The sequence below is a fragment of the Corapipo altera genome, unplaced genomic scaffold, assembly GCF_003945725.1.
Source record: "Corapipo altera isolate COAL_440 unplaced genomic scaffold, ASM394572v1 61411, whole genome shotgun sequence".
In the NCBI taxonomy this organism is placed as follows: Eukaryota; Metazoa; Chordata; class Aves; order Passeriformes; family Pipridae; genus Corapipo; species Corapipo altera.
This window is the reverse complement of record NW_020884875.1, coordinates 28,274,061-28,294,479: the sequence shown is the minus strand read 5'-3', so window position 1 is coordinate 28,294,479 and position 20,419 is coordinate 28,274,061. Positions and strand designations below refer to the sequence as shown.

The 20,419-nt window shown below is 39.0% G+C and overlaps 1 long non-coding RNA gene across 1 annotated transcript; it reads right to left on the bottom strand.

Moving 5' to 3' along the window:
* Positions 1-17,019: 17,019 nt before the first annotated feature.
* Positions 17,020-20,317, bottom strand: LOC113943512. The gene is made up of 3 exons (XR_003526355.1): positions 20,208-20,317; positions 17,860-18,014; positions 17,020-17,438 (listed from the first exon to the last, which is right to left on the bottom strand). It is a non-coding gene; the product is annotated as an uncharacterized LOC113943512 (long non-coding RNA).
* Positions 20,318-20,419: the final 102 nt, after the last annotated feature.

Below are 20,419 nucleotides of genomic sequence, written 5' to 3'. Positions count from 1 at the left end.
CAAGTCATACTGGTTTGCAACAGCTCCTGTGATGTATGCAAAAGAGGAAAACCAGGATCAGAGTCACATGTTTGTGTTTGCTTGTAGCCTAGGAAGGCATTTGAACTCAGGTTTGCAGGAGGAACAGGTGTATCTTTTTTGTTGTTGCAATTTACAGTATGTTTCAAAAATTGTCATGGCTTAAAGACTGATGTTGAATTCATGCTTTCTTTGATAAGAAAAAAACAAACCAGAACCCGCTATCCTTGTACAGGTCTGAAAGAATGTAAAGCATAGCATCAAATGAAGATCTTTTATGCAGGCAGGCAAAAATAAACGGCTTCCTTCCTTACTGTTTGCTAAGATCTTCTGACAAAAAGAGGCATGCCTTTTATGAAAAACTGTTCCCTGCTTCTAAAAGAACTCTGCATGTGTTCTTGTTTAGTAACTCAGGACACAAATTAAGGTGGGTTAAGACTTGCATTTTGCAAATTGTTCTGTATTTGATCATCTATGGTTAACCCTGACCATCAGGGCTGCACTGCTAGGTTAGTGAAGACACCTGTGAAAAGTTTGGCCTGTGTGTTTTCCTTGATGCTTACAAAAAGGCACTTCTGAGTCTCTCTGGAGGGAAGGGATAGCAGTATCTGCCTCAAAGAATAAGGCTGCTGCCCTGCATGTCCAGTCGTGGTAAGGAGGTATTTGTATTCCAAAAGTGCCCTGAAAGAAAAGCACAGCAGTGTAGCTAATGTTCCCCTTCCTTATAGGTCTTGCCAGTGACAAGAGAGAAAATCATCTTTCACGAGTTGAAATCTGACAGTAGTTTAAGGCTGGCTATATGATCAAGTCTCAGAAAGTTTCAGCTCTCTTAGTAAATGATTTCTGCTGTCTAAGGTAGTTGTGGATCCCACTGGAGATTTAACAGGCACAAAAAAAAGATACCTGGATAGCAAAATATATAGACAAACTGTCCATGACAAGTCCCTGACCTTCTTGAGTGACGATTTATCTTAGAGATTCAGAGCCGTTATTTTCTTCTCTGTCTTGCTGTGCAATATTAAGAAAAAGTACATGCTAATGCTGTTTGACTATTTTTAAAGTAGAAAAAATACATGAAGAATGAATGTAAGTCCAAAACACTTCCTACAATACTGTTGATACAAAGGTCAGAAAACACTCATTGGACTATTATGAAGTGGCAACTATTGTGTGACTATTTAATCTATGTCATACTGAATATTTATTTCCAAAATCTAAAGCAAGGCTCTACAAAAATGACAGAATTAGTTCAAAATGAAACAGGATTCAATTCGGGTGATTTCAGACATACTTCTACATACTGAAAATCAATTGATACAATATTCTGCCTACTGTCAGAATAGAATGACTATTTAGTAGATTAAAGCAATCATCTAGATCATTATTATCAGTTGTTATTGTGTGCTTACCTGGGCTCTTCCTAAAGATACTGAGTGTTATTTTCAAATACTGTATTTCTATGCATTTCATTACATAAATATTTAATTTGAAGAAAATAAGTACATGAAATAAGATAGTTTTAACACTTTTTCCTGAGTGGAAGTCAGAATAAATGAATAGAAAAGAAACATAAGGACAAAGGCAGGTCAATCCCTAGTAAGTGGTGAATTATTGCCCTATAATTGTTGCATTTGGTAAATAGAGCATTTAATTAATAAGCCTAATGTAAAGTGGAAAACTCTTACATAAGTACAGATTTATTTTATACTGTTTGAATCCAGAAAATCCTTTTATTAGTAAGATTCTGAGAGTAAGCCTGAATCAGAACTCACTGGAGATGGAGGATTTTCTTTTAAAAAACCAGTGCTCTAACCTCTGTGCATTAGAAAATGAGAAAAATGCAGAAGATTAGGAGACTATAATACTCCTAATCCCATGTTTTTAACTACTCTGTCAACCAAGGAAGAGTTATTTCTATCTAAACCTACTGTATTTTCTGCTCACTCTGCCTCCTTCTGTTTGCTCACAATAAAGAGTTCTTGCTGCCTGGACAGAATGAGCCCTTTGCTCCTTTGGTCCCTATCTGTCTTGTGGACATTTCCTCTTTGCTGGAGGGAAGAAAATAATGTGGAGAATCAACCCTCCACTCATTCTCTTTTGACACAAAGAGTCTGCGCAACCATCAAACATAAGGCTTCTTATTGCAAGCATGAAAGACACCAGACACTATTCTTCACTTTCAGGCCCCTCTCCTGCAGATTGAGATTATTTGATCCCTTGCCATTCATTTAGGCTGTTATTATAAGGTGCCAGTTGTGGAACTCTACCTCTGTATGTAACTCTGCTGTTGAAGATGGCAGGATTATCAGTTTCCATCAGAGAAGATGCCTGGAATTCCATTAGCGTTCATGAACATGCATTCTTTCAACTCCCTTCACAAATCCTTGCTTTGGAGAATGAATATTCAATTAATTGTGTCAAACTTGTTTCCAAAACTTAAAAGAGATTGAGGCTGAGTTAATTTACATTTAGACAATTTATATTCTCTTCTGACTTATTGTTTAATCCTTTTTTTCTGTTTTCTATGTTGTGCATTCTACACTGATAGTCAATATCCCTATCAAATTAAGTAAATGCTTAAATTCTGGCACACTAATTGTTACAAGAAACAGAATAGTACTGTATGTGAGCTAGTATTTAGGCATACTTATTTATTTCTGTTTTTTTGAGAAAATGAGTGGCACATATATACAGGAAAGCACAAGTTACAGTTTTTTAAATTCGTTAGTAGGGGTATTTTGTATAGGTTCAGTTATTGTCCAGTGAGATTTTTCAGCACAGTTTGACAACAAATAGTGAAATATTTGAGAGACAATATACTTTCTTCTTCTGTTGAGGTAAGATAACTTTTCAAGAAAAGTGAAGCTGACAGCATCTTTTCCCCATAAAACATGCTTATTTTTTGATCTCTCAGGAAAAACAGTTTCCTGCAATTAGAATGATGGTAAATTTCCTTACAGATGTTTTTTCCAAAAAGTGATAGTGGAGTGGGGCTTATTTAGAGTTTTTTGTAATTCCTTCTTATCACACACCTTCAGTTTTAAAATAGGCAAGATATTTTATTTTCTTCCTCCTGGAAACAATATCCTGTACTGTCATCAAAGAGATGATCAGCTTGTTTTCAGATACATGTTTAAAGCAGACAGACACACTTTTCTTACTCTCACAGAATTTCAAGAGGCAAGTTTGCTCTCCGTATGAGAAGTATGTCAGTAGCTTATGTCTGCATAAGATACCACTGGTACAGTAATGTATGCTGGCAAGCATACCATGTAATTACATAGGACAGGACCAGCACTCCTAACATTGCCATCCTTCTCTTCCAAGAATTCTTGCTGTATTTATCACTGTCCCATGTCCTGCTTCCTCAAACACCGACCTGCAGTCTTCAGAGTTATCAGAGGATATCAAGTAATGTATTCCTTTACTAATATTCCTTTAGAGAAAGTGCCATATTGGGAAGAGTATTGGTGGCAGTAAGAGTGTAGAGAAACACTTCCTTTCTGTATTTCATTTCATAATGGAGTATCTGTTTTGTCACAGATACTGGGTAAATTTATCTTACATCCAGGATGCTGAGAAAAAAACCCCAAAACAACCAAACTGGAAAATTGTAAGTAAGCATGGTGTGATTAAAAAAAAAAGTTGCCTTGCAATGAAACTACACAATCTCACATGTCAATACCATAAGAGAAGATCCCTTGTCTCCTGACATGCTTTAGAAATAGCCATGAAAGAGACAGTGCAGTTCCATCTATTTCTGGAGATGCAACAGCATTAGGGATTGTTCCAATATTTCAAGGATTGGCTATAAAGAAAATGGAGACTCCCATTTTTAGAAGGAGTGACATGGAAAAGACAAGGGGTAAGGGGTACAAGTCAGTCCTGGGGAAGTTCCAATTAGACACAAGAGGAAAATTTTTCACAATGAGAACAGTCAGCCATTGATATAATCTCCCCAGGGAAATGTTGGATTACTCAGCATTGAACACTTTTAAGATTTAGCTGGTCAAGGTACTGGACTATCTTGTCTACACCATGCATTTGCCAAAAGCTGGACCTTGAGGTCCCCTCCAAACCTAGTACTCTAAGATCCCATGATTTAATTAGGTAAACTCCATCTGCCTACACAGGTGAATTCTTCTCATAACCTCAGTCCTTCACTTGAATCCAAAGAAGCATTTACATGTGGCTTGCTAATGAACACTTCCATTGAAGCATACCATTAAATAATTGGAGCTGTGCTAAAAATTATTCTGTTATACAATACACACTCTGCATAGTAACCAGGAAGCAGTCCCACATGAATCAAAGTTTGAGAACACTGGCTCTAAAAACTGGCCTGACTGATTAATGTGTATTGCTGGCAGCTTTAATCTGATTGTAGCAAGGCTGTACTTTGATGTCATACTTTAGTAATGTGTGGGAGAAGAAGTGTATTCACTGTATTAATGTTGACAGAGACTGCTGACTCCAGAAAAAAACTCCGATGAGAGAAATAGCAGGTAAAAATAACCTTTTCTTAAAAACTCAAAAGGATTAAATAAATTCACAACATCTCAGATCTTCCAGCCTTTTTTCTGGAAGGCCAGAAAGTGAAAATGACAAAGAGGAAAACCCAGAACACAGCCTAGTAAAAAGAAAGTTTGTGCATGTATCAGGGAGTGGGGAGTACCACAGGGAAGCCACAACCTGCTTCCACCTTCCTGAGCCACGGGAAGGGCAGTGCAGAGATCTGAGCAAGTTGTCTATAAACCACAATGGATGTCCAGCTTCTCCTGTGCCATGCTGTTCACTGGCACATGAACAAGCTTTTGCAATGTGCTTCTCAAGCCCATTAAAAGTTCTTGGATGGGTGGATGTCCTTGCATGGGTCTTTGCTAGCACAGGGAATCTTCACCAGGCTCTGTCCCTACTCACCCAGCTCACAAAGCAGAGATTAAGCTTTACCTGAGTAATTAAAGCCTGTGTCTTTTCATCCTGGAAGACTAGGTGAGATCTGCTCTTGTTTTTTAATCATGTCTTTGCTGTTGTACATGATGTCTTAAAATTTATATTATATAAAACTGTAGTATAACTTGCTAGTACTTTTAGTTTGCTAAGCACTTTCATATAAGATTCCTAAAATGCTGTTTAACGTTTCTTGTCAAGAATTTAAATGGAAAAAGGTTTTAGCAAGGTGAAAAACACCTTATCTGCAGAAATGTACTCAGAATAAGACATAACAGGGTCACACTACTTCATGTGACCAGTCAAAACTACTCAGAGCCCTTGAAGCCATTCCAAGGAAGACATAGATGATGAGGAGGACGAGGGTTGAGAGGAAGTGATGTTTGTTTTGAGACCACTGACTCAAATTTGGGAGGCATGGCAAGGATGGTCTGATAGGAGGGACGGTTTTGGGGATGGGTGTAACCAATGAGGTAACCTCCAGATATTGTCATTATATAGTATTATAAAATTGCACAGGCCTATGCTGTCAGTGTGTGCAATATATTTTGTGCACCTACAGCGCCTCAATTAAAGAACTCCTTTTTGCCTTTCTATATTCAAAATTGTCCAGAGAACTATTTCTTCAATTCTAGGCAACATATCCTGGCTAGGGTTACTGCAAACTGCCGTGGGAACCATTTAGCTTTGTAAAGCACAGAAGATGTACACAAAACAATGACAGAAGGTGAACCACATTTTCGACCATCATGTGGCACTTTCAAGGATGGCAGTTCTTCTGGCTTAATGATAGCAGCAGCAGCAGTAGAACTTATGGAAATGTGTCATTTCACAAGACGGGTGACACAGAGCAGAAACCAAAGTAGCAGAGGCTTCTGTCTGGCAACATCCTAAAAGTTGTAGCTGTTCTCTGATCATCCTGACATAGCATGCCTGGAGGTAAGAAAGCCTTGTAAGCATTTGTCATGAGAGCAGAAACCATGGCACCATTAACTGTGGCTGCATTTTATCAATACTTAACTTTGTACTCTGGCCCATTTTTAGCTTTTCCAAGTTTAGAATGACCACTTGGCTCAGGCACACCTCTTGGCTAGGCATTTCATCCTGTTTGACTAAAAAAATTATTTTTGGAGTTACAGGCTCCTTTTTTACCTGGATGTTCCTTTGTAGTATTCTACAAGAGGTTTTCTTCTACATATAATTGCAACAATATCCTACCTCTCATATCGTAATTCATTGTTTACTAGACAGATGCAAGGACTAAGATGTTCACTGGGTTACGGATTTCTCCTTTAAAGACCTACCAGTCTCATACTGGCAAATGGAAAAAAACCAGCTTTGCCTTCAAGAGATATTATCACTTGAACTAAATTCTTTGTACACATCAATACAAAATGTTATCATGGCAGATCTACTATGGAAAAACCCTGCTGGACAGAAAGCAATTCAGAAGAGTAAGGTAATGTAAGTTCAAGAAAGGTCTGACATTATAGGGAGATGAAAGCCACACAAATAATTTGCCTTCATCACAAGTGCTTCTGCTCTACATGGTACAAACTGCTTTTTTGGCTGAAAATGTAGCTTGAGCATGAAGTCATATCTAGACAGAAGGACTCAGTCTTACTTTCTACTTGTCCTGTCTCTGTTCTATTTTTGCATTTCAGAGATGACTTTCTCATGAAATAGCTGTGATTTTACAGGACTTCATGCTGAAGTGCTCATCATCTCCTGATTTGGGTCACAACAATGGGAAAAAAGTTAGACAAGACTTCATGAAAGAAAAATCGTTTGAAGAGCTACTTCCTTGCTGACAAGTAAACCTTGCTGCTAAGCCATGTAACTTGCACAAATAATTGTGGAAAAAAGTGAACACTATCTATAAGCTCTAGCTACATATGGTGCATCTTCCCAAACTAAGACTTTGCTCTCAGACTCCCCACCCTTAAGGTCTCCTGCCTTGCTCTAAACCGTGACTCCAATACAATGTATGTTCCTCTTTCTCCATTTTCTGTATTTCCCGTTCCATTTTCTGTACTGCTGAAGTTGGACCCATCATACCTTGTTTCTTCACTTCCAGGACCTGGCCTTTTTTTGATTGACAGGTACCCTGTACCCCACATGAATACTATTTAATGTATTGAAAGCTGCAGATAGAAATATTTGCAGCCTTGCCCAGAGTCATCCTGGTACTCGCAGGGCCACATCCTCTTTCCTGTTCTGTGGATGCTGTCAAATGCAGTAGATATCAACAGGACAGCCTGGCCAGCCAGGGCAACAGAAAACTGCAACACATTACCGTGCAGTTGTGGCAAGCCTATCAAGAGCTATGCTCAACAGGCCCCACTAGAAAGTAACTTTTCCTTTCCAGGCATGTGGCATATCTCATCGAGAGAGGATCCAGATACCAGAAGAACCTATGTTAAAAAAAAAAAAGCTGGGGAGAAAATAGTCAAAGAGTAATATTTCAAGCAATCATGAGCTTCTATTAGACTAGTCCTAGTGAAGATGGAAAACAGATGTGAAACAGACCAAACTTAGGGAATGCTTTGTTTTAACTGCATGCATAGTTTCTTTCACTGATACAGGGCTGCTGTTACCTTCTGTATCAACACTAACTTTTATCTTGGGTTCTCTTTCTCAGGATTTTATGAGGACGATTTAGCATAATCTTTGCAATGGGACTGTGGAGTGGACCCCAAAAGCATTGAAAAATGTCTTACACTTCTTTAATGAAACAAATTTTTATATGTCTGCTTCACTGTGGAGAATGACTCTTTTAAATATGGTGGAATATACCAGGTGCTATGGTATGTTATTGAAACTTACATTGCCAGAAGTTTCTAGTGTGTTGGTCAGAGAGACATAACAAAAGCAGCTATTTTACTTTCAAGCCCCTCTTTCATCAGTAGCTTAATCACCTCCTACTTTTAATCAGGGTATTTATTTTACAGAGGAAGAGTACGTACAGGAACCTTATCTGAAGGGAAAATATGAAAGAAGCCTGCAGGTTTGTGATAGCTTGGTCAGAAATGTAAGGGAAGCATAGAGAACAGTGCCAGTGAAGGAATTCCACTCTAACGCTGAAAAGTCGTTTCAGTTTCATGGCTTCATGGTGAAGACTTTTTTATTTCCTACAGAGAGATGTTCTGTTTCTCGGTAGTTATTATAGTGTCTTAGTTAATGTCTGAGATCAAATCAACTCCTGTTCATTCTTGAATCACACATGTATAGATGATTTCCCCTCTCAGCACCAACACCAACAAAAGATCTTTCTCTGAGTCTTTAGATTGCCTGAGAGTATTTGATTGGTCAGTAAGACAGATGAAAAATCAAGAAAGGAGTCATATAGTAAATAGCTCCTTGAGAAAAAAAAAGCATGAAAGCTAAGCACCTGGGTAAAAATATTGCCAGATGCTCCTTGCAGCACAACATCAGAAAAAAATGCTAACAAAGCATAATGAGTAATGAATTCCTACGAATTTCTTTGTTTTGCTAATTCAGAAAAATGTGTTTGAAAAGTCAGTACAATGTAGCCACATATCCCTAAGCCTCTAGATGATTTGATTATAAGTGTTTCATCATAACTGGCAGATGTAGATTTCCTAGACTATAGTAAAGCTTCAGATACTCTTCCTCACAGTATGCTTCTGGACAAGTTGTCCAACTGTGAGAAGACACTGTGTTGGATGAAGAACTGGTTGAACAGCAGGGCTCCAGGGCTTGTAGTGTGTTGGGCTACATCTGGCTGGTGAGCAGTCACCAGTGGTGTTCCTCGGGGCTCAGATTTTGGGCCAGTTGTGTTCAGCATGTTTATCCATGGTCTGGAGACAGGACTTGAATGGACCATTAGCAAGTACGGTGACAATACCAAACTGAGAGGGGCTGTTGACTGAGAGGTGCTTGAGGGACAAGTGCAAAGATCTGCATAGATTGGAGCACTGAGCAATTATCAGTGCATAATGGCATGAAATTTAACAAGAACAAATACCAGATTCTGCCCCTGGGATGGAGTACCGCTGGACACAAGTATAAACTGGGAGAGGAGTGTCTGGAGAGCTGCCACTACACCCTACAGAGGGATCTGGGGGTGCTGGTGGGCAGCAGCTCAGTGTGAGTCAGCAATGTGCCCGGGCAGCCAGAAGGGCAAACCCCATCCTGGGGTGCATCAGGCACAGCATCAGCAGCTGCCAAAAGCGGATCATCCCGCTGTACTCAGTCGTGGTGCGGCCTCACCCTGAGTCCTGTGTGCAGCGCTGGGCCCCACAGTTTGAGAAGGACGTGAAGGTCCTTGAATGGTCCATGGGAGGGCAACAACACTGGTGGAAGGACTGGAAGGCATGTCCTGTGAGGAGCAGCTGAGGACCCTGGGGTTGTCTAGTTTGGAGAAAAGGGGCTGGGGGGTGACCTCATTGCTCTGTACAGCTTCCTGAGGAGGGGTGTGGAGAGGGAGATACTGATCTCTTCTTCCTGAGATGCAGCAACCCAGGATGGGAATGGTTCAAAGCTGCAACAATGGAGGTTCAGACTGGACATTAGGAAACATTTCTTTACCAAGAGGTTGGTCAAACACAGGAACAGGCTTCCCTGGGAGGTGGTTGATATCCCAAACCTGTCAGTGTTCAGGAGGCATTTGGACAATGTCCTTCATAATTTGCTTAACTTTTGGTCAGCCCTGAATTGGTCAAGCAGTGGGACTAGATGATCATTTTAGGTTCGCTCCAACTGAAATGATTCTATTCCATTCTATTCTATTCTATTCTATTCTATTCTATTCTATCCTATCCTATTCTATTCTATCCTATCCTATCCTGAGTATTTTAGTCTTGAAGATTTAGGGACTATTTCTAAGGATTTACAAAGGTGAGGGAAATGTATCCATTGTCAGAGGGCTGGAATTTAGTACACAGGACCCCCTGTCCCCATCTGAAATCTTGTATATGTTTTCATAAAATTCTGGTTTAATACATCAAAATTGTGCAAGATTACCTTGAGTTATTGTAAGAGGGAAAGTTATCCACTCTTGTTCTTTAAGGCCAAATAGTTCCTACCCTGGGGAAGTATTTTGAAAAGCTCTTTTTGCCAGTTTTGTGACATTCATTCTGACTATAAAGATTAGAAATTGAAAGATTAGTAGGTGTTGCTTCTTTTTCAGCATAGTCTTTTGGCTTACGCTTTAAAAAAATTTAAACAAGTGGAAAAAAGAAAGAACTATCTATACTGCATCCACTCTATATACTATATTCACTTATAGAGTGGGACCTGAGTGAAAAATTGCCCCAAATTAAGTACAGAGAATAAGGCTGGGGCAGGTGTGTCTGCATATTGGCCTGACTTGTCTGCCACCAGCTAGTCCTCTCCAAAGCAATATTTTGGCATGCCTTGGAATAACCATAGGACATTAACTGCTCTAAAGGGGATGCACAGGTGAACACAAACAACCTGGGAGGATAAAAGAGATTAGTTACATGGATTTAAGTCGAGCCATGCCTGCTGTCCTCAAGGCCAGAGAATGGTTCCTGGCCAATTTTATGTACTACTACAAATGTAAACAAGTCTTGGTTTGACAAAATAAAACCCAACTCAGGTTTGAAACAGTTACCAAAATGGTAGACTGCTCTCTCAGAGTTGTTCTGCTGCCCAGCTCCAAGTAATAACTTTCTGCCAGTCCTTCAGCAGGAACTCTGAAGCAGACTTCAGTCGCAGACTGTTCTACAGCTGATAAAAGCTATGTAATCTGTTCTTTGCGTTACATAGTAGTTTGTTTTTAATATTCCAGACTGGCTAGCCTACAGCCTTGGGGAAACTTACTGCAAATTTCCTGAAACATAATATAAAGGCACTTTTGTTTATCCTCTACACTTCACATGAAACAGTACAGGGAAGGTTAAAAGAAGAGCCGTATGAGCCAATTATAATGGTTACAATTGAAGGGTATGAGCATTTTGGACTATTTATAGCTGATATCTTTCCCCTTTTAGAAACAGAGCTCTTTTTTTCAATTTGCAAAATACAGGTTAAAATTCTTGTTAGCTTGGAAAGATAATGAAATACGCACAGAATGCTATAGGAACTCTGAGAGCTTTCATAACCTAGAATTAGAGCAAATCATAGGCAGCTTTCCACACTCATTTGGTGCATTACATGCAAAAATTCTTAAGTTTATGTTATATAATGTGTAGAATTTTTGTATAAGCATCTCCAGCCTTGATAAATTGGATATACAACAATTGGATATACTGTGAACTCGAGACCAAAGGCCTCAACTACTAGTTAATATGTTCTGCTCAGATTCCACACATTTGGAATAGCAAATGATACAAGTAATTACTTGCCTCTGAAATATGATGTATGGTTTAATCAAAGAATATTTGTGCAACATTTACAGAGTGTAGTGTGTTATGGTCCAAAGCTTTTCGTTTAATGTTTTATTGAAGGCCCTTTAAGTGGCCAAAAAGCAATAAGATAACGAAAAAGGACAACTGAAATGCCATGGCAACATATCTTTGCCATTGGCAATACTGGCTGACGATATGCAAGCAATTTTTAAACCACAAGAATACTAGAGGGGCACATTTCTATTATCCCAATCTTTTCAATAAGCTTGCACTCCTCAATAAACACATATTTTGAGACAGTATGGTTGTTTTCTCTGGCTTCATGCTGTAGTCTTTATTTCTTTACATGCTTCATTGTAAGGTATGTTAATTGTGCATAAAATACTTTAGGTGAACTGCAGATCAGACCAGGTAGCTTTTTAACAAATAAGTTGTGCCTCCCTCCTCATAGGACTTTGAGGAATCCTTAATTAAGTGAAACATCAAAAGTCAAAGTCTTGCTTCATTAATTGCAACTTTTTAAAAGTGAAAAGCATGGGAATTCTGATAAGTAAGATTCAGGTTACTGGATTAGTTAGCTGTAGCTACACAAACTTGGGAATTCTTGGTTTTGAAATACAAGCTTTACTGTGTATCTCTAAAACTGCACCCTTCTCCTAGATATGAGTCAACCTTAGTGCATTTGATTTATTAGTCAGAGTGACAGTGGGACTTCCGCCCAGGCAAGAATATCAAAGTATGTTTTTAAACAGTCCCCTTTTTTTATAATTTATATATATTACTTTTTTCAGGATCTCCCACAGCAATTCTGCTCTCAGAGTTGAGTGATTGCATCTTGAACTGTGGGCAGCTGACAAGGTCATATAATCTGGAGTCTTCCTTCAGGTAATTAATATAATAAATATGATATGATACAATATGTGATGTACTACATACACATTTTTTTCTTAATATGTCTAGGGTTTTAATAATCTTATTATTTTGTTGGCTCCTTTCTAATATATAATTTTTGTTTATCTCAAATCAAGAAAATCTGTTTCCATATTTCCTGATGATTCCTTAGAACTTCAGAGAAATTAGAAATTTCTAGTACAGTTTGACCTAATATACAGCACGGATACAGCTGCTTTCCGTGTATAGGGAGTACAGAGATTTGACCATGGCTGGTGCTGTCACTCAGTGCTACCATGATATGAGAGCCCGTCACCATGCCCGTGCTCACTCTATTCAGATTATGAAGGTTGAGGAAATTGCTGCCAGCAAGTGCTGCAGACCAGCTGTCAAGCAATTCCATGATTCTGTGCATTTTGCTTCCACTGATCTCTGTAAGTAGATTTCTCAATGTATAGATTACTGGAAATGTACATATTCTGGTACTGGAAGTTAAAAACCAGTACCCTTGTTTAATCCCTTCTGAAACAACCTTGAGAAACAAACCTTAGGTAAAAGTCACTTAATATTACTGAGATTGTTTTACTAGGACATGTATTCACTGAAGATTTATGTTGACAAATGGAATTTCTGTAGCATTTTCCACTTGCATCCAGACAGCTTCGCTTTGAGGGCTGCACCTTGTCTACTGCAATTGACTCCAGGGATAGCATAAAGATACTGTTCTCAATGCTCTTTTTTGCACAGAAGAGTGCAGGGCAATGTCAGCGCTCCACCCCACAGAAATGCAGTTCTGTTCCTTCCTTAAATACTGATTTTCCTTCAAAAAAGAACAGAGCCAGTTAATTATCTTATTTGTGGAAATAAAAGGTGCTTTTTTCCACTTAAATGCACTTAAAAAGCATTTTAGACTGTTACATGCATCCAGTTCAGTCTTTCCATTGAACTTATTCCTCTCTGCAACTAAAGCAGCCTGTCAGGTACCACGTTTTTTTCAGGATACAGAATACTAGAAAGAATAACTTAAAGAGTCTTTAAGGAAGAAAAGGAAAGAAAAAGACAAACCATGACCAAAGGTAACATTTTCCATAGAACTTGGGAGGTGAAGAAAGTCAGCTGCCCGTGGTAAAGATAAGAAAGAAGCCCTTATATTTTAAGGTTTGAGGTTAGAACAGGTTTGGTTTGTTTGTTTGTTTGTTTGTTTTACCAAGGAAAAATATGGATTTCCACTAAAAACATTCCTCCTGCAGAAACACAGATGAGTGTCTAAAACCTAGTATTTTCAGTGTTTAACAAAAAGATTGAATTTACTTCAGGGGAATCAGTACTTAATATCTGTATCTAATGCTCTGGTGACAGAAAATATCTGTGAAAACCTTTAATCTACTCTGCTCAGCACAAAAAACCAAGACTGCTACACTGTCTGGAGAGAGGTCTTCACACTATGCTGAATACAACAACTCCTCAGAAGCCTAAATGGTATCTCAGAGTATTTTTCTGTCTTAGATTGTCAGGAAACCTACTATTATGCCTGTGTCTTTGTCACATTAACCAGGTAAGACATGGAGAGAAGAAAATTCTTTGAAAATCATAAGTTATGTTTAAAAAAATTTAATTTATTTAAAAATAGGAGAACCAATTCAGAATAATGAGGAAACAACCTGGATGCTCAGTGCAAAGTACCATTTTTTCTCAATCCCAAACACACAGATGCATTAAGAATCATGTTTCATGTGAGACTTTCTGCTGTAGCCTGAGCTCACCATTCTTCACCAGTGCTACTTGATTCCTGGCCTGTGATGTGCTGCTCTGCCACCCACCGGCCTCTTTATTTCTGAGAAGGAATAAAGTGCAGAGACTGCGTAGTGCAAGACCAAAATGATTTTCCTACCTACATTAAATTGATTATTTGAAACAGGCCCACATGAAGCATATTTACAGCAAACAAAACATTATTTCAATGTGCCATCTGTACTTTTCCAAAATGAAGAAGTTTGTCTAAACTAAGTGTTGCTTAAGGAGTGGTTAAGAGGCCATCCAGCACTCAGCCTAGCTGGGTCACACCTATCCTGAGTACCACGGGGCTGCTGAACTTACCATGCACTTTGACTCATATTTAAGAGAGATGAGTTTTTTCCACTGGCATTAAAAGGAAGCTATGAATGACCCATGCCTTAGACGGCTAAGACCATTACGTATTTAATTGTGACCACATAGCTATCTAAAGTGAGGCTGCATATTCTAAAATCAAAACTTAGACATGGGAGGCCTTAGGTTCTACTTACCTGCCTATATGAGTTAATACCAAATGTGGGAAAAGGAATTTCCACAGGCTGGAAACTTCTCTCTTGCCTTTCCAATTTTGATGTTAATGTCTTAAGGCTGTGCTTTGCATGTTACAGACTTTGCATGTTGTCTTGTCCATGGGAGCATAACATTAAGTAACAAAGCTCATTTTTGCAATTCCATTCCTGACAAGTTATTGTTTTGTTTTGAAAATGAAAATGATACTACTCAAACAGGCCTATTGTGCACTTAAAATGTTTTGGAAAGCTTCTATAGTTTTACAGAAAAACATAAAACCTTTCCCCCTGTATTAAAAGCAATTAACAGATCCACAGTTTCTCTTTTAACCTAGGAAAGAACATAATCATCACTGATTTTTATTTAATATAAGGCATTAATATGCTACCTCATATTTCCATGTTCACAGGAAAGCATGGCTTTTTATAAAGAACATCTAATATTCTGCTAGGATTAATTACAGCCCCTTCTGTATCACACGTCCAGATAACTCATGGACATCAGATGCTCATACTGCCTTACCACCTAAGCAAGAGTGCTCATTCCTGAATTCATGTTCTGATCATTATAGGGACAGTACTCTTAAATAGCATGAAAAGCACTGCTGATCTTGTCTTGCTAGATAGCTCGTACAGAAGGAAGAGAATAAAACTTACTGGTTTTGGTGGTGATCATCTGTTCTGAGCTGATCATCTGTTCAGACCCATTCTGAGGTACAATACATAATATTCTACTGACATTTTGAAGCAAATGTTCATCAGAATAAAATATTGTATTATGTTTCATTATTATATTTTTAATATAGGATAGTATACTATACTAGCTAATACTTTTGTTTGAGACAATGCTCTAGTTATCACAAAACTGGGAGAAACCTAGCCTCAATTAGGGCTCCTAATCCCTACTTCGCCCTGCCTGGCTCCTTGGACAGGTCAAGAACTGGTGCTGGCTGACTGGGGTCGCACTCAGATAACAACAAACAATTGCCCGTTGGGTCTCAAGTGAAAGCATCCTTCTGGCCAGTGTTAACGAGGACCTATGTCAGCTCATAATCACAGATGTAGTTACAACATACGTTAAGCATTCATATTTCCACTTCAGCACAAAGAACAATTACTGGACTTTACACAGTGACAAGGTCAGAGCTGAAACAACAGGACCACCATCTAAGGCAACAACAGACAGAAGGGCTTTCTCATTATAAAGGCCTTACAGGATTATTTGGCAAGTTTTATGTGTACAGCAAAAAACTGTAGGGAAGATGCCAGCAGGCAGAAGGAAACAGTTTGGTTCAAGAAGCAGGAAAGAGTAAGTGGGCTCCCCAGGGAACAAAATTATGTGGATGTAGTGAACCATCTACTGAGACTTGTTCTCCTGTGTTGAGGGAAGCAGGACTTTTGTTTGATCTCGACACTTACTGCTGTTCCCCTATCTCTATCTATGACTGATCACACTTCTGTAGATACTGAGCTCACAAGTGTCTACAAAAGAGAAGAGGAACTAAATTTCAATGTTTCTGTTCTCTGCAGATTGAATCCACTCTTGCCTTCATTTGTCTATCTTCACTTGCATAATCAATTTGTCTTTTCAGTTCAGATTATCCTCAATTTGTGAAAGGAGCTGTCAGAGGCGTAAGTACCATGGCTGCCCATATCACCCTGCCAATAATTATAGATCTGGATTGATTTCTGTGGATTGTGTGTCTTGGGCAAAAGTGAAAAGAAATAAACTAGAGGTATTATATTAGCTGAGATCACAGATTTTGAATGAAGCTGGTTGGTGCAGTAATTTAGATTCACATTCATTAAAAATAGCTGTCAAAGTTTTATGTCAATCTGTTAGCACAATGTTCAATTTGTCTTTCTCCTCAGCAAGGTTGCTTGGAAACAGGGAAATAGTTGGAGAAATCCATTTGTGAAAGTGTGGTAATACTTGAGAAATCAATACACCCACTTTTGTTTTATTCAAAGATTTAGAATCTCTGAGATAAAAACCCCCAACAAAACAAACAAACCTATTTCTAATAATTTTAAACACATCTGGTGCAACTAGCAACTTGCAGATGGGTCTTTGTTAAATACACAGTGATCTGTCACTTTCACAGTTGTGGTGTACACTGGTATCTCTCTCCTGGTGCAAGTAACAATCAAATCAAGGCAGAGTTTCTCTTGCAACACACAAACTTACGACTGAGGCCTTAGACTGGCTTCACAGAGAGAAATTAAAGCAAATTATTTTTAGAAATAGAACCATGAAATTGCAGCATGAAGTGCAGTAAGAGCATGGAAATATCTGTCCCTGGAAGACAAACAGAAGTCTCTTGGTCAGAGAAGCTCATTTAAATAATGCTACTGAAGACATAAACATCTAGATTTGTTGTCAGCTCGTATACTGTTTCACATTATGCATGATAAGGGTAAGGAGGCAAGAACAGGCAGCAACAGAGAGATGTCTGGGTCAGTTATATTAATTGGCCAAGGGAAGAAATGGACATGCAAGATTTTTCAGAAATACAGTTCCAAACCGTGAGTCTCTCATTTGACTGTGCTGAACTCTGTGCTGACGAATAATGGTCTTCAGGGAACACTTACAAAACATGAGCATCAGGCACTACAAAGAGTTTTTTGAGGTAAACAGCTAGGTTGCAGGATTTCTTTTAATGCAGGGGATTTAATGAACTTTTAATTTTTTTCTTTATTGGATTATACAGAGGTTTAAGAACCCAATACAATCTTAATTATGTGAAAAAAAAAATCACAAAGGCTATCCCCCTGAAGTTCTTGGGACACATGTACGGGTTGAATGGACTGCTTGATCAGGCTCCATGACTCTTTGCCAGCTGCATCTTGCCACAGCTGAACGTGCTCCACACCGCTCTCCACTCCCCGCAGTTGTGCTCCTCTATTTTCCACATTTCTCAGCATCTTGCCTTCATAGACACTAGACAAGCACAAAAAAAAAAAAAAAAGCAGAACTGAGTACGCTGAATACTAAATCATGAATGCAACAAACAGAGGTGGCTGGAAAATGTTTCACTGGGGTGAGTTGCAACATTGTCCAGTCAGAACTTTAGGCAGACGCAGGCTGAACAAAAAAGAGTAGGAGTAGGAGAAGACAGTGCCTCCTGGAAGAGCAGGGTGAACAGTTTATATTGAATAATTAATATGATACGCTTCACTATTCTTATGCTTCATAGATTGTCTGACAGCAGGCTTATTATTTTCCTGTTAATTTTCTGAGGGAAAAAAAAGATCCAGGTTGGTTTCTGCTAGTGAGGTTGTTTGCCATCAGTGGGGACAGAGTGAGCATTCACTATGCCGACTGATCAGCTGCACTGGTTACCTTCGACCATAAATCATACCTGTTTTCTGTCACCTTACACAGAGAGTGACATTCTTCAAAGACTGGTTCTATTGCAATTGAATTTTCTCCAGGATCCCCATTGACTTGAATGATATGAAATAATATCCTGGAGTCATATGCTCAAATCAAATCACTGCAGTACAGGTACTCACACTGAAAATAAAAACAAAGCCTCAGAGGAGTTTATAATCCACATGCATGAATTTTCCTGTCCAAAAGGTTACATATACATGGAGGACATGAGAACAAAATGCATAGGTCAATTCCTCTTCTTTGTTAGATCTGAGTATGAGAAGTATAATTCACTTGTAGCCAATAGTTGTTTTACATTCATATATTTAACAGCAAAATTTGACACAAGGCAGGAAGGCCAAGAAACAATAACAAACCACCTTTCAGGTTTTGTGGCCTTCAGCTAAGCTAAAACTATTCAAATAATACAACATGCAATTTCAATAACCCTACAGGGATGCTGTTCACGAGCAAATGCAAATTATGGTGAATTTATGCATCTCTGGAGATTTACTCAAAGAGAATACAGAGATGACTGCCTTTGGTATGAATGAAAGCTGCAGTACTCACTGTGCTATACCCATGTAAGCTTCTGTGAGCAAGACATGAAGAATGATGGCAACAGAAAGAAGAGAATTGTTCTCAGGAGGGTTCCAAAAGAGCTGCTTCTTGGGTGAATGCTCGTCAGAGAAGCTGGGGTATCTTCAGGGCAACTTGTCTCTATGACGCTCATCCCACAAGCATAAAGTATTGACCCGTACAACCCTATGGATGTAGCCCTTGGATTTTGGCAGTCTTTCAGTATAGGTTCTGACTGTACACTGCTGTAGCACTGTTTTCAAGAGCATTTAATTAATGGAGAAAATTCAGCAGCTCTAATATGGACACGAGCATATGGACTCAGATGAATGTAGCCTCTTCACTAGTGATACATATATTCACATGCTAAGGTGTCCAGGGATACAGGGTAAATTTTAAGCACAGGCAGGACAAGAAATAGTCATCAGGAAGTGATTACCAAGTCAAGAAAACACATGGATTAGAATGTGGGATTTTTTCAGGCAAAATAAATGTAATTGTATTTTATTTACAAATTGCCAACGTGAGGATCACTCTGGGCCTCTTTTTTAATTGGGTGTAATAGAAATGCTAATACTTTAGGAGGTTAGGGTGTGTGTGGTGTGTGTGAATTACAGTCCCAGTCACCTGAGTTCCACCTCACTCCTAATCAGCTATCACCTCTTATGACCACCCTTTATAGTCTGCTTTGTTGCTCAAGGCTGGTGGGAGGGTGTGCTGTAGTTTACTTCCTGAAAGGTTCCATTCACCTCTCCAGAGTGTTACTGCACTTGAAAACAGAGCAGTGCTAATTAATTTGAGCCAGAGAAGTGGCTACGAAGTAAAAGAGTTTCTTTTCTGCAGTGCCTTGTCTTTGTTGTGATCCATAAGATGGTCTCCCACAAAAGGGGCCTTTCAGAGGGGCACTCCAACTGTTCAAGCAGAGGGCTTTATTCAGAAGGATCTTTAATTAGCAGCTGTAAAGAAATAGTGGTGTGGAAAGTTGCATAGAATACACTTGGGGTTATGATACTGAAAGCAAAGGAGGAACTTGAACACTAAGGCAAGATAACAGAAGAGGGTTATGAGTAGGAAATTACGGATGAGTTTTCAAGATGACTTGATTGAGTCATTCACTGAAACTGATCTTTATACAGCCTGCTCGACATTTCTAGCCCAGGCATTGTAAGTTGTGTGTTAAAAGGAAATTGTATTTCCAGGTATTTGTTAAGCACAAGAGGTGCTTTGCTAATGGCTAAGAGATGTCAAACTTTACTAGCAATGTTAAGTTCAGGAGTCATAATTCATTAAGTTTGTAACTCAGATATGCGTACATATATATACGTACAAAGCCTAAAACTCCCCAGGAAAGAAAAATCTTGGACGAGTTTCACAGACTTATTAGCCCTCCTTCCTTAGATACCAAAGAACAGCTAGCCACTGCTAGAGTTGGCCAAGTTAATGAAAAATTGCTTGTCAATATGAGGAAGCCCCATTAAAAAAAATCCGTTTACCTCAGGAGCTTGGGGGGGGCCCTCTGCCACACTGTGCTTCTCTCCAAACATAACTGTACACATTGTTGTATTACAACAAATATGCAGAAACATATGTTCAGTTTTGAGTTGTCCATTTCATGGAAGGACAAAAAGGTACATAGCATCCGGTTACATTTGTACATTTTTTTTTCTGTCTTGAAACTGAACAGTAGTGATCTTGTTCTGATCTTGAACCAGGAGTTCAAAGGAGACCCAGAAAATAACCTAGAGAGTCATTTACATGGAGAAATTCAGAAAGCTGCTACTTCCCTGTGCTCTTCCTCTTGGTGACTGTTATATTAAGAGACGGCAAAACCTGAAGAGAACGGCAAAGACGACAGCAGCACTTGGGAAGGGCGTGCTGCCCTCCTCAGGCAACCTGCCGTGAGGAGCTCACTGCTGCTTTGAGACCAGCCACTGACTCAGGAGAGGCTCCACTACAAGAAATAACTC